Raw genomic sequence first — 14,211 nt, 5'->3', positions numbered from 1 at the left:
TCTGGACAAACCACAAGCTGTAACCAAGGTTTGTTCTCGGGTTTACACATCCCCTGTCTGCTCTCAGTACTGGATCTTCTTCCCCAGAATATTTGCAGTCGAAATGGGAGATCCTAAGCATTCCATCTACTTCTTTAGGGAACAGTGTCTTTGTGTATAGCTCAGCTGATAGAGCACGAGACTCTTAATCTCAGGGTCGTGTGTTTGAGCCCCACATTGGGCCAAAAGATTCCTGCATTGCAAGGGGTTGGACTAGATGGGATCACTTCCAGCTCTACAACTCTGTGATTCTGTGCTGAACAAAACAACAACAACAACAACAAAAGCATTGTCTGCAAAATGACTGATTTGGCACAGCATGATGTTTATGGGATGGGTAAATCGCTGGTAAGTAGTTCCAAGCAGTCAGTGGCATGAAGAAGAAGAAGAGTTTGGATTTGATATCCCGCTTTATCACTACCTGAAGGAGTCTCAAAGCGGCTAACATTCTCCTTTCCCTTCCTCCCCCACAACAAACACTCTGTGAGGTGAGTGAGGCTGAGAGACTTCAAAGAAGTGTGACTAGCCCAAGGTCACCCAGCAGCTGCATGTGGAGGAGCGGAGACGTGAACCCGGTTCACCTGATTACGAGTCCACCACTCTTAACCACTATGCCACACTGGTTCTTAAAAAAAGAATCAATTCGGAAACACAAAGGCACCACTGGGATTTGAACCCAGGATCTCCTGTTTACTAGACAGGCACTTTGACCAACTAAGCCATGGCACCCCACGAATGCTTCTGAATACCAGCTGCTGAAAACCATTGAGTAGAAGGGTGCTCTTGTGCTTGGGTCCTGCTCACAGGTTCCCCACAAGCATCTGAAGAACAGGGAGCTGGACTATTGGCTTGGTCCAGCAGGCTCTTCTTATGTTCTTAAGTGGCTAGATCAAAGTTGCTCTTCAATGAGAATAACATATTTCCTGTTTTGTAATACCAAACAACACATGAGCACACATTCTTTTTGTTTCAAACTTGCTTCAAAAACATCATGTCCGTGCCTTTCCTGAGGACTCACTCACTAATTATCTTTGAGGACTTCTGTTTGGGTGACTCTAAAGGCATCAGGGGCATTTCCTTGACTATACAAAATTTCCTGTGTAGTTTATAGTTATGTGGAGTAAGGATGGGGGATGAATTGGGTTTTGTTTGTATTTTAATGAGAAATGGCCTTCATTTCCACTTTTTGAAATCATGCATAAACCAAAACATGTTTATCCTTTAAAAGCTACACGTCTCAGAATTTTGTGGTGCACTTCTTTGTCCAATTAATGTGTACAGAGATGCATATATTAGGGATAAGTATTCATCAAAATGCAACATCTGGAGAGACACATGTTCCCCACCCTGATTTTGAAAGAAAACCCCAAATTATTTCCCCCTTTGCTCCCCGTAAAGGTAAAGGGACCCTTGACCATTAGGTCCAGTCGTGACCGACTCTGGGGTTGCGGCGCTCATCTCGCTTTATTGGCCGAGGGAGCCAGCGTACAGCTTCCGGGTCATGTGGCCAGCATGACTAAGCCGCTTCTGGCGAACCAGAACAGCGCACGGAAATGCTGTTTACCTTCCCACCGGAGCGGTACCTATTTATCTACTTGCACATTGACGTGCTTTTGAACTGCTAGGTTGGCAGGAGCAGGGACCGAGCAATGGGAGCTCACCCCGTCATGGGGATTCGAATCGCCGACCTTGTGATCGACAAGTCCTAGGCTCTGTGGTTTAACCCACAGCGCTAGCCATGTCCCTTTGCTCCCCATACCCTGCTCCAAAGCCACAGATAGGCAGCCTCTGGCCCCAACCTCATTTCATGTGGCCTCTGATGTCTCCTGAAGTTGTCCTCTTCTTCCATTCATCTGCAAGGGTACAAGACAGTTGAAGGTGGATGAGTCTTCTCACAACCCAGGGATAAAGCTCCATGCCTTGGGTCCTCTGTGCAACTGCAACACCGTCTCCCGGTGAGGTATTCTAACCCTTGCCCCCCTGAACACACAGTGTCGAGAACCTGTCATAAAACTTCAGCATCCATTTCCAGAAGGTCCACACCAGTAATGGATTCGGGAGGTATATTGTATTACAAGCACTTGACATTATAAATGGGTGTAAAGGCTCACAAATCAGAATCAAATTGTTAAGTGGATGGTACAGGGGAGGCGGGCTGTGGGGACTGCCAGAAACACAGCCTGTTATTTTCATATTAAAATGTAATGGCGCCATTAAAGTTAAAACCACTGTTAAACTTGATTGAGTAAATTAGTTAATTAACCATAGCATCTAATGCATTCCTCCAAGGCATACCTCGAAATCCTCAAGATGCAGAGAAGTGATAGAGCCCAAGCCGTCCATTATCCTAACTGCACATTGTAGTATGATTACACTCATCTCGGAGTGACTTATTACGAGATCAGTTATAAAAGAGGAGATGGCAAGTTGAAGCACTGCTGTGACTTTGAGACAGATAAGGGGGAAGAAAAAACAGGGAGAGATTAAGATGCTTGTCTCCCAGTTCTTGTGGCGAAGCCTTAAAGAAAACCTTTTAAAACATGCAGTATAATACACTTGCAAAGCATTTTATTTATGCCGTATTCATTTGATTCCTGTGTCTGTTGTGCCAAAATGGCTTGCTTCTCCGATACTATTTTGAGACAGTATTATTCCTGGCCACAATCCAAAGCTTTAAAACCATTGCTTCCCTGCACCCCACCCCCCATTTTGCATTCTTAAATTGGTGTTAGAATATGCCTACTGACTTCAACTAGCAACAGAGACAACTGTGGTCTCAAAAATCCAGGGTTCCACATTTTTAAGGTAGTGTGGTGTAATGGTTAGAGTGCTGGACTGGGGAGACCCAGGTTCAGATTCCCAACCTGCCAAGAAGCTCATCACTGGCTCCCTCCCTAACCTATCTCTGAGGGCTGCTGGGAGGATAAAAGGACAGAGGATTGTGTATGCCAACGAGTTCCTTGGAAGAAAGGAAGGGAAAGCTGGAATGGATGGAAGGAGAGATAGATGACACATATGCATATATGTATTATGTTCACAATCTTCTGTGACTAGCACAGGAAACAGGATTACTGTAAGGAAAATATGAAGGGGTATGTACACTGCCTTGAGCATTGTAGCCAACCAGGCTCTTCTCACGAGTAGACCCATGGAAATTAATGGCCATGAGAAACATGGGGGGAAGGGGAAGCAGGCACTGAATGGAACAGTTTTGTTATTGTTGAGCTTCAACTGATTCACAAGCATCCATATGGAATGCCTATGCAATAAATGGAGATATATGGTATATCAGCCTGAATTTTCCTTTATATTAACTGTGGTTGCCGATTTGGGGATTTCTGAAAGCAGTTCGCACATTGTTAATATAGCATGATTTAGTTACTTGCTGCACCTCGAACACTGTGACAGTGTGCACAAATTATATGCAATACTTAGCAGTGAGAGGGTTCTGATTTATACCTGCAGTGCATTTTGCCAATTCAAAATCTGCAGCAACATTTTTGCAGCCGTAAATTGCTACTTGAAAAAAAGAGAGAGGCAGGCTTGGTTCCTCTGAATACTTAATCAAAGAGGTTTTTCGGACATCTGATGTCCTCTAGTTCTCATGTTACATGAAAAAATGAGGAAATCACCTAAACTTATAAACTGCATATAATAATTGTTTCTATCTTACAGTGGTTAAAGGTAAAGGTAAAGGTACCCCTGTCCGTACGGGCCAGTCTTGACAGACTCTAGGGTTGTGCGCCCATCTCACTCAAGAGGCCGGGGGCCAGCGCTGTCCGAAGACACTTCCGGGTCACGTGGCCAGCGTGACAAAGCTGCATCTGGCGAGCCAGCGCAGCACACGGAAACGCCGTTTACCTTCCCGCTTGGTAAGCGGTCCCTATTTATCTACTTGCACCCGGGGGTGCTTTCGAACTGCTAGGTTGGCAGGCGCTGGGACCGAGCATCGGGAGCGCACCCCACCGCGGGGATTCGAACCGCTGACCTTTCGATTGGCAAGCCCTAGGCACTGAGGCTTTTACCCACAGCGCCACCCGCGTCCCCTTACAGTGGTTACTAATATACTAATAGGCAAAAGTTGGCATAAGGACAACACATTTATGTGTAGTTATTGTGCGGGGGAGGAATATGAGACTTACGCATTTTTTGTTTTCAGTTTGAACTTCCAAATTTCATGTTGTTCTTAAATGTTTTATCTCCAGATGGGCTGGAATATCTCTGTTCAAAGTAAAGAAGGACAACTCTTGCAGCAGAACGAATCAGGGCTGCATGTCTCACATGCTGTCTCTTAGAAGACAGAAATGTTTCGATCCTGTAGTGTTGCAACCGAGCACATGTCTACGCATAACTAAGCCCTACTGAGGTCAACGGGGCTTATTCCCAAGCAAGTCTGGATGGTTAGGATTGCAGCCTAAACGCCACTGAAGTGATATTTAAGGAGCCTAGTTGTGTGCACAATTAGAGTCAAAGTAAAAGGAGCCAGAAAAAAATGAAACCCTAGAACAGCTTTATGCAACCTTGGATCTCCAGGACAAGGGCCAGAGGCTGGGGAAGATGGGAGTTGTAGTTCAGCACCATCTATGTGTGTTTTTAAAATATATTTCTATTAAAGATTTCTTCGTTTACAAAAATACGTGCATTGTCTCTTTTTTCAACTTGCATTTTCTACAGATCAGTTGCGTTTGCATGACCAGGCGATGACAGCCCCAGCCCCCAGGGATCATAAGGAAGGAATAAAGACTCTGAATTTATATGGAATTAAAATTAGGCCACAACTTTTCTGAATGTAGGAAGACCTTGGCTTAGGCCTTGGGGGTGTATCCCTCCCAGCCCCGCAGCCAGGGGGAACTAGGGCTCATCAGGGTAAATGGGATATGGGAGTGCTCTGCGAGATGTAAGCGTAGCAAGCAGCCCAGCCCATCTCCCCTCACACAGGGTAGTTCACTGACGACCTTTCAGTGTATGGCCAGTGATACCATATATATAACCCCTTCAAGAGGGGACCCTGGAATCGCCGCCGCATGGGGGGGTGAGTCACCACTTCACACACCCGCCATATAGGGAAGAAAAGACTAAAGGATTCCACCCAAGGCCATAACCGCCAAAGTTGTGACGAATTGCTACGGGGAAGACAAAACCTGCCAATGCAGGAAAATTTCTTCCTGGTCCTTCAACAGCAACCAGTCAAAGACTGTAGCAGCACCCACTAAACAGGAAGAAAAAGTTAACATGCAAACAAGAAAACATTAAACAAAGGGAGGGGAGGGAGGGTAATTCTCCAGAGCCCATTGCCTGGCTATTGTCGGCTCCACCCCCTATTTATAAATGGGGCTGGCCCCACCTCCCAGCAAAAAACTTGATTACTGAGGCTGGGTGTGAAGCTCCAAAAATTAACACTGAGAGGCAAGCCAGCCCTTGTTTGCCAGCAAGCACCCTGGGAACTGTAGCGATCCGGCGAAGGGCACCCATAATGTAAAATGTGAGTGCTCATTGTTGTGAGACATTAGTGCTCCATACAATGTTAGGTTAGGAAGAAAAGGGGGAAAGAGGGGGAGGGGGATGGTGAGTGGGGTGGGGTCGGGTGGCAATGCTTCAATTCTTCTACTTAGTGTATGTGTGGGGTTTTGTGTCAGCGTCAGTTGTGTGGGTTCTCTTTACTATTCGCTTGTTGTATTTCTTTGGTGGTGAGAGGTTGGGTGTGGCCTAGGGTGTGGTTGGTTGTCTTTGATTGGCTGTAGTGAAATTTGTTTTTGTGTGTGAGTGGTGGGTGTGGGTGGGTGGGTTGGGGTCAGGTCAGGTCAGCCATATTGATTCGTATGCCGTTGGCGGATTCTTGTTGTTGTCTTGTTAGGCTATGTACAGTACCTCGGGTTAAGAACTTAATTCGTTCTGGAGGTCCGTTCTTAACCTGAAACTGTTATTAACCTGAGGTACCACTTTAGATAATGGGGCCTCACACCACTGCCATGCTGCATGCTGCCAACGCAATTTCTGTTCTCATCCTGAAGCAAAGTTCTTAACCCGAGGTACTATTTATGGGTTAGCGGAGTCTGTAATCTGAAGTGTTTGCAACCTGAAGCGTCTGTAACCCAAGGTACCACTGTATGTGATAAAGGGGAATCATATCAGGGTGAATGCGTCTTCTTCTATTTGTCCCCAACTCCGTTTCAGTTTATTGGTTAGTTTTTCTAGTAAGGCTGTTTCCCATACTATTGGATACCATTGGTCTATGCTTACTCCTGACATGTTTCTCCAGTGTCTGGCTATGATGCTTCTGACTGCCGAGAGTAGCTGTGTTATGGTCTCTTTGTGCTGTGAGCGGGCATTATTACCTTGGAAGATGTTTGGTAGGGCCAGTTCTGGGGTGGCTTCTAAGACTTGCTTAGTTATTTTGCATATTTCTTGTATGATTGATGTCCAGAAGAAGAAGCATCTACGGTTGAAGAACACTGCCCTAGAACAGTTGTTTTCAATAATATTCTCAGTCATGTTCTCAGTTCAAGTGGGGCAACGGTGAGGCCTACTAGTGCTCTGTGTAAGATGAGTGTATCTCCTAAAACATGTCCCAGAATCCTTTGCCCAGGGTTTCTATAGCTTCCATAGCAATTGTTCAGGGTTTCTTTATTTGCAGAAATTTTTCTACACCACCAACTGATACAAAATATGAAGGCAAGATGATAGGATGCATATAGACTTAGCCAGAGCAGATCCACTGAAATTAATAGGATTTAAGTCAGTCCAATTGATTTAAATTGATCTACTCTATGTATGACTAAGTCAAAAAAAAAAGTAGATGTAGATCAGGGGAGGGAGGCCTCTGGCCATGCTTCCTCCTGAGGCCAAACCTCCTCACCAACCCTGTTTTGGCTTAGCTGGAATGTGTCATTGAACTCTGACAATATCTCTTGTTTGTCTGGTTGAAGGATGAAGAGGGGTGTGAGGTGTGACTGGCTATTGCATGGTTGGAATGTAGCCTACTCAGGGCCATCCCACCTATGAAGCAAGGTGAGGCAAAAGTCTCAGGCGACAGAATCCACAGGGGCAGCAGATCCCAATGTAGATCTTTATTCAGAGCCAGCCCACCTATGAGGCAAGGTGAGATAACAGCCTCAGGTGGCAGGATTCACAGGAGCATTAGATCCTGATGTTGATCTTTGTTCATCCCCTTGTTCCTGATGTAGATCTTTCCTCACCACTTCTCCCCTGGCAGGGAGGTGGGACACCATTTTGGGGTCCACCTCAGGTGCCAAAATGTCTTGAGCCGGCCCTTAGCCTACTTTTTAAAAATGCCTCAGGTATTTTCCTTTGCACACATTTGCTGTGGCCCTACCCACCACAGGCATGTGGTTCCTGAACATGGCTCAAAAGAAAGAATTTGGTACTTGGAATGAAAAAGATTCCCTTTGCCATACACACATATATTATTTTCTTTAAAATAAAAGAAACAGAAATACAAGATTAGCCAACTAAGTTAATTGTCACAAAGTGCATTCTGGGCAAATTCATGATAGCGAGGAGATTTCATTATGACAGACCTTGTTCAGGGAGTGCGAATTATCCTACCAGACTAGAGAGATGGTTTTGTGGCATTCCCAGCTGACACTGATTGCATCACCAAGACATCGAAGTCGAATGTATACATGATTGAATCTCTAACTTTGAAAAGAAGATGGGAAATTGCCAGCCAGCCACTACGAAGAACTTTTGCTATCAATGCTGAAGAGCAGAAATTAACTAGGAAAAGTTCTACAAGGCAGTGGAGATAATGAATCATGAGTTCTGTAAGGGCGAAGCGACCATGCTGAATCAAAGTACAGCTGTCTTATATTTGCTCTGTGTGCATTTTGCCACCAGTAATTTTGCCATCAATTTTCATAATTTGTTTAAACATATTTGTCTTTTGGACACGAGAGGTCATATTTCATAGCCGTGATGAATTTTCTCCTTGGTCCAGCTTTACAGAATTTGCACTTAATTAATTGCACAACCTTTAATTCGACAGACTGTTCATTTCTAATGGCCGTATAGTTTCAAATGCTTATGCTGAGATGGGGAGGAGAGGGGGGAGGGAGCTGCTCTAATGTAGCTGTGTTTTTTAATGCTATTACCAAAGAAAGTTTCAGTCATTTGAAAGGTGCAAATACTGGCCAAGGTTTTTCATGTTGCTCTGGTGATGCCTGGAGCCTGTTTGGAATTGTCCACTGTCCAAGGGGATGAAAACTGGGAAAAGTTTGGGAATGCTAGAAACTTGTTTCTGGAGAATACAGAAGAGGGGCTCAATGACCATCTCTAACAGGTTCCTTAAATATATCCATCCTTTGCTTATCTGTTTCCCTCTTGCTTCAGGTTCCTCTATGCCAAGGATGGGGATCCTCTCATGACCAGTGGATAGGGATTATGAGAGCTGCAATCCAACAACATCTGGAAGACCACAGGTTACAAACCATAGTAACTCTTGAAAGCGTCAAGATCTCCTCATTGGCTAGCCAGAGCAACGAGGGGACATCAGTGACTCATTTCTGAGGGAAAGGCTTATGCTAGAGTTTGGAAAGGGGAACTGGAGAAAGAGAAACCTCAGTGGCCTCCCATCCAGTTATAGATCATGTCAATACTCATTTAGCTGTAGCTCAGTGGTAGATCTCAGCGTCAATCCCCAGCAATACCAGTTAAGGCTGAGAAATCCTGGAATGTCACTCACAGTCAGCATAGACAATATTGACCTGGATGGACCAATGGTAGCTTCCTATGCCCCTAGGCCTGCAATGATGCCATAAAATTAGTATTCCCAGACTGTTCATTGGCCCTCTTATCACATGTGGTATGTTGGCATCTGTCTGTCTCGGGAGACAATGGAGGAGCTGTAGTGGAAATGCAGAAGACAATTGTATTTCGAGGAGTTAGATGGCATGTCCCTTTCCCTTCAGCACCCCCAGTTTGATTCTGGTGTTTCACACACCTGTCGGGAGTTTACTGGGTTTTTCTGTGTTGCAAGTGCTGGCTGGATGCCGGCTGCAGGTAGTGGGAGACTCTCAGCTGCTCTGTATTAATCATGAGTAATGCCAGCTGCACTTGATTACATCAAGGCAGGCTATAAAAGCCATAGGTGGGAGGGGCCCAGTGAGCTTCTGCCCAGATCAAAGAACCTGATTCTGGGAGAGCGACAGTCGGGGTCTTTCTCCTGCTGCTCTACCTGGGGCTCTGGGCAGCTGAAGGGGAGATTGGGTGGCCCCTGTCGGGTATGTTTTATGTTATGCTTTGTATGTATGTATGTATGTTTGTTTGTTTTGTTAATAAAACTGTCTTGGTTCCCCTTCCACCTCCTCATTCCTTTTGTCCTGATATCCTTGGAAAGAACTGTTGCATTTGGCAGCACAGGAGTGGACCCTTGGGGGTGAAGTCAAACTGTTGGAAGGCCGCAGCACCTGCTGTGGCTGTAGAAACTGATACAGGAGAGACAGGTTTTGTTGCAGCTGGGGCAGATGAAGACACCCAGTTGGGCTGCTGAAGATGCATCATGGCATTTCTTTTCTCTGTGCTCTTCCCAGCGGTCATTCCTCCTCTGGCCATTGCTACGGATACATAGCCTGACTGACTGTCTCCAGGCAGTGCGGTTGTGTGCAAAGGATTCCCACACGGCGGGGTTGATGTTGCCAAACCTCATGTCACATTCACAGACATCTTTGTAATGCAGAGTTGTTCTACCAATGGGGCTGCTGCCTTTAAAGAAATGTGCTAAGAGGAAGGCACGCTTGGCATATCCACTCCTGCCTGGAAACCTATGTCCACACTGTGGAAGGATGTGTGGATCCAGAATTGGCCTCCATAGTCACTTACGGACTCACTATTAAAACTGTGTTCATGGAAGACAATCTTACTCAGCTACGAGTGATCACAGAAGAAGAAGAAGAAGAAGAAGAAGAAGAAGAAGAAGAAGAAGAAGAAGAAGAAGAAGAAGCAGCAGCAGCAGAAGCCGGACAACATATGACATATGTGTTGTTCAACCCATTCCTATTCTGCAGGCGTGCAACAAGGCTGCACATTGGTGAGGATTCACATGTGGGACCAGCATATCCACTGATCTCTTGTGTGTGAGCATTTCTGTTCTATAAAAAACAACCCACACCCTTCTTTGTGCATGCCCACGCCATTTCAGGTCCACCGTTCATCCTAGTCAGTCAATGGGGTTTGAAATTGCTTGTAATTATTTGACATGAATGGTGGGGTGGGGTGGAGGGCTGCTGTAATCAAATGCTGGAAAAACAGTGTGTTACCAACTGCTACATGACCTGATCTGTGTGTGGGGTGGGGGAGAAAATTCCCCTTCCTTCCAGCACAGTAGATTTCATTACAGGAGCTTAGCTATAATGCCTAAAAGCTTTCCTGGTTCTTAACAGGGCTCCCTCACCCACCGAGACAGCCAGTGTCTGGAAATGTGCCCATCAAATCTGTCTGTCAAGTTACCAGGCTTTTCCAAGACAACTAAAAGGCAGACAGGAAGAAATAGGCAAAGGTCAACCCTTGTCAGTTCTTTGTAAATATAATTGTACTGGCAGCCTGGAAGGCGAGGGGTTGCTCCCTAGCAACTTTTGAGTTTGTGGAAAAATTGAATACATATTTTACTTGTGTTCTTTCCCCCCCCCCTCCCCCATGGTTTATTCCATTGCTGTTGTTTGTAAAATATTACTGCACAGGAGGCTTTGCGGTTGTATCTTGGTGAAATGTTTATTCAGATAAATTGAAGGACTGTCCATAACCTACTTTGCCCATTGATAAAACTGAGGACCCATCCAGTATTTGGCCCACTACAAGCAAACCGGAACCTGCAGGTTTTGCCATTCACTTTAGCATAATTAGATCATGGCTTGTAAAGGAAACAATCATAAATTAAGCTAAACCTGCAAACAGGAACCTTTATATTGAAGTTGCTAAGAACCTTTGTTGAATTAGAAGCAAAATAGTGGGTGGAACCTTTTAAAACTGATTTTAGCCAAATTTTGCATAGTGATTAACCACTGACTGTACTGATTTCCTGGTTTCTTGGAATTTCTGAACAGCATCGGGCATGGGACTGCTAGATCTCAATACATAATAAATGTAATGTTTGGGTAGCCAATGGGTCTCGGACCTTCAATGAGTTAGAGATTTCCCAGCATGTGAAGACTCCAGATGTGGTTGGACTCCAGCTCCCATCAGCCCTAAGGTGGGAGTTGTAGTCCAGCAACATCTGGATGGCCACATGCACTCCATCCCTGCTTTAAAGCCAAACATTCCAAATTCCTTTGTCTGGAGAAGCTACTTCAAAGTCAGTGGTCTACTCTGAAGATGACATGGTCCAATGACTGAAGTTCATCCCACCCCCCTTTAGAGGTGTGTTACATCTACCTAAGGCAAATGTACCCGTGCCCGTACGGGCCAGTCTTGACAGACTCTAGGGTTGTGCGCCCATCTCACTCAAGAGGCCGGGGGCCAGCGCTGTCCGGAGACATTTCCAGGTCACGTGGCCAGCGTGACATCGCTGCTCTGGCGAGCCAGAGCCGCACACAGAAAAACCGTTTACCTTCCCGCTAGTAAGCGGTCCCTATTTATCTACTTGCACTTTGACATGCTTTCGAACTGCTAGGTTGGCAGGCGCTGGGACCGAACAACGGGAGCGCACCCTGCCGCGGGGATTCGAACCGCTGACCTTTCGATCAGCAAGCCCTAGGCGCTGAGGCTTTTACCCACAGCGCCACCCGCGTCCCTACATCTACCTACATGAAACCAAAGAGAGAACTGCCGAGAGGATGCTAATGATGCTGATGCTGATATTTCATAACAAGGAACATTTCTCTAGCACTTCCAAGTATTTATTTATCCATTTTCTTACTGACACCAGAATATACTAATCTCAGCACAATTAACATTTGCCATTATTTCCCTGTTTACTTACATATTTATTTATTTTTTAAAAACCCCTTCGTGCTGTCATTTTAGAACCTTGACGCTTCTTGAGCTATTTTTGTTTGTATTGTGCTAAGCTAGCTTGTTAATAAAAAATGCCCAAAATAAATCGAGCAAGTAAATAATCCTAGGAAGAGGGGGCAGGAGATGGTGGAAAGAACAACGAGAAGACCAACTTCCTAGGGCAAGCCAGAGGGGCAAATCAGAAGGCAAACATCAACAGGGGTTCTGTCGACATTCAAGAAAGGACTGGCCCCCTTTTCAGGTGATGTTGGTGGCAGGGACATACCTAGGTGCACAAAAATTAGCCCTCTCCACTCTTGCTGAGAGTTGTTCGGAGCCCACATGCCCACCTGCCCCAGGCCAATCCTCTGCTGCTCTGGGAAGCTGGGTGAGGCACACAGACTCCTCTGAAAGCCTCAGCAGAGGAATTCAGTCGCTGGGTGGGAATTTGCAGGGCCCTCTCCCCTGCAAATGGTACCATCAGAAGTGTGAGCTGAGCACCCAGTTGGGGTCAGAGGGAAGAAAGACAGAGAGAACAGGTGAGAGTTGCAAGCGGAGGAAAAAGGACGGGAGGGAGGAAAGAGGCAGAAGGGAAAGCAGCAAGGAGGGAGGGGGGCACATTGTCTGATGGAGGAGGAGGGGAGACAGCAGAGCAGACCTGACCCTGATGGCCACAGAGGAAGTCACTGGCAGAATGTGAAAGGTGACGAGAACAAACTTTTTTGATTTTCTGGTCCATGGTCTCTTTCGGTTCTGGAGAGATGCATCTCCTTGCCAAGTTCTCAAAGGATCCTAGGTACACCTCTGTCTGGTGACATGAGAATGGCCAGAAAGTGGGGCCTTCTAGGACAGCAGTGGGGAGCCTCAGGACCAGGGAAGAGAACCCTCTGGCCCCCCAGGAACTCCCCCAGGCCACACCACTCACTAGTCCTGCTTTGTACCCCAAGTGGTTTGGCCTGGCTAAAATGTGTCCTTGAACTCTGAGAATGCCTTTTGCTTCTTTAGATGGACGGATACATGGGGTGTGTGAATGCAAAACTGCTGCACAGTACAAAGGTAACATTTACATTCAGCACTCCGGCCACTTTTGCCTCTGGCCCTGCCTACCGGTGACATGTGGCCTCCAGAAGGCTGATCAGAAGGGGATGTGGCCCTTGGGTTGAAAAAAATTCCCCACCCCTTGTTCTAGTGCTGTGAAGAATCCCCAGGGCTTATGGGAGGAGCCAACTCTGAGGCTTCTCCCCACCCATTGAAGGTGGTGCCTCTGCTAGTATAGGGAGGAACTGCAATGTCAACTCCCACATAGCCCAAGATTATTCCCATTACTCCACAAATATGGCATTAGGAGGAGAGCTGTCCTTAGTGCCGAATTGCAGCTTGTGGGGGTGCCTGTCTTGGATTGTGGCAGGATTAATCCTGCCTTCCTGTCCACCACAGCCCTAATCAGGCCCCCACACAAAAGTACAGTCATACCTTGGGTTGAAGTAGCTTCAGGTTAAGTATTTTCAGGTTGCACTCTGCGGCAACCCGGAAGTAATGGAGTGCGTAACTTCCGGGTTTCGCCACTCACGCATGCGTAGACGGTCACAGTGACGTCACGCACATGCACAGAAGTGGTGAATCGTGACCCACACACTCGCAGACACGTGGACAAGGGTTGCGTTCGCTTCAGGATACGAACGAGGCTCCAGAACAGATCCCGTTCGCATCCAGAGGTACCACTGTATTTGTTTAATAAGCTACTAATTTAAAGTAATGTGTAGTTTCACCCTGAATGAATCAACATATTAAAATACGTCAACAATTGTGTTGCCTTATATATGTATATATGACTATATACTATTATTTATTTGTTATAAAACATATAGATGATAATGTTACATTTTAGAAAATAAAATAGGTTAAGCTGTTTAGCTGACGCACTCTTAAAAAACAGACAAATAAAACAGGTATACACTAAAGTCAGTCTTGCTCCAGATGAATCAATCCAGAATAATTTGCACCTTCTAGTTCGGCACTGAAATTCCCCATGAAGATGGGAATTGTCATTCCCCCACAAAGAGCATCTATCTTCTTACAGTTATTTGGGTTGGCGAGATTCTTCGTATGTCCTTTGGTGAAAAATCTGTGTTTTGTGTGACCTTGGGTGTAGCACAGATATAAGAATAATGACTTCAGCACTGAAAGCCACATCAGAAATACGTGATGAGATGGAGCACTACATCC

General features: G+C 45.8%; 1 non-coding gene across 1 annotated transcript; it reads right to left on the bottom strand.

Annotated features, from left to right (window-relative positions):
- Positions 1–694: 694 nt before the first annotated feature.
- Positions 695–768, bottom strand: TRNAT-AGU (transfer RNA threonine (anticodon AGU)). The gene has a single exon. It is a non-coding gene; the product is annotated as a tRNA-Thr (tRNA).
- Between the last annotated feature and the right edge of the window lie 13,443 nt (positions 769–14,211).

The sequence above is a fragment of the Podarcis muralis genome, chromosome 5 (assembly GCF_964188315.1).
Source record: "Podarcis muralis chromosome 5, rPodMur119.hap1.1, whole genome shotgun sequence".
Classification (NCBI taxonomy): domain Eukaryota; kingdom Metazoa; phylum Chordata; class Lepidosauria; order Squamata; family Lacertidae; genus Podarcis; species Podarcis muralis.
Note: the sequence above shows the minus strand (reverse complement) of the source record. Positions and strands in the feature narration are given on the sequence as shown.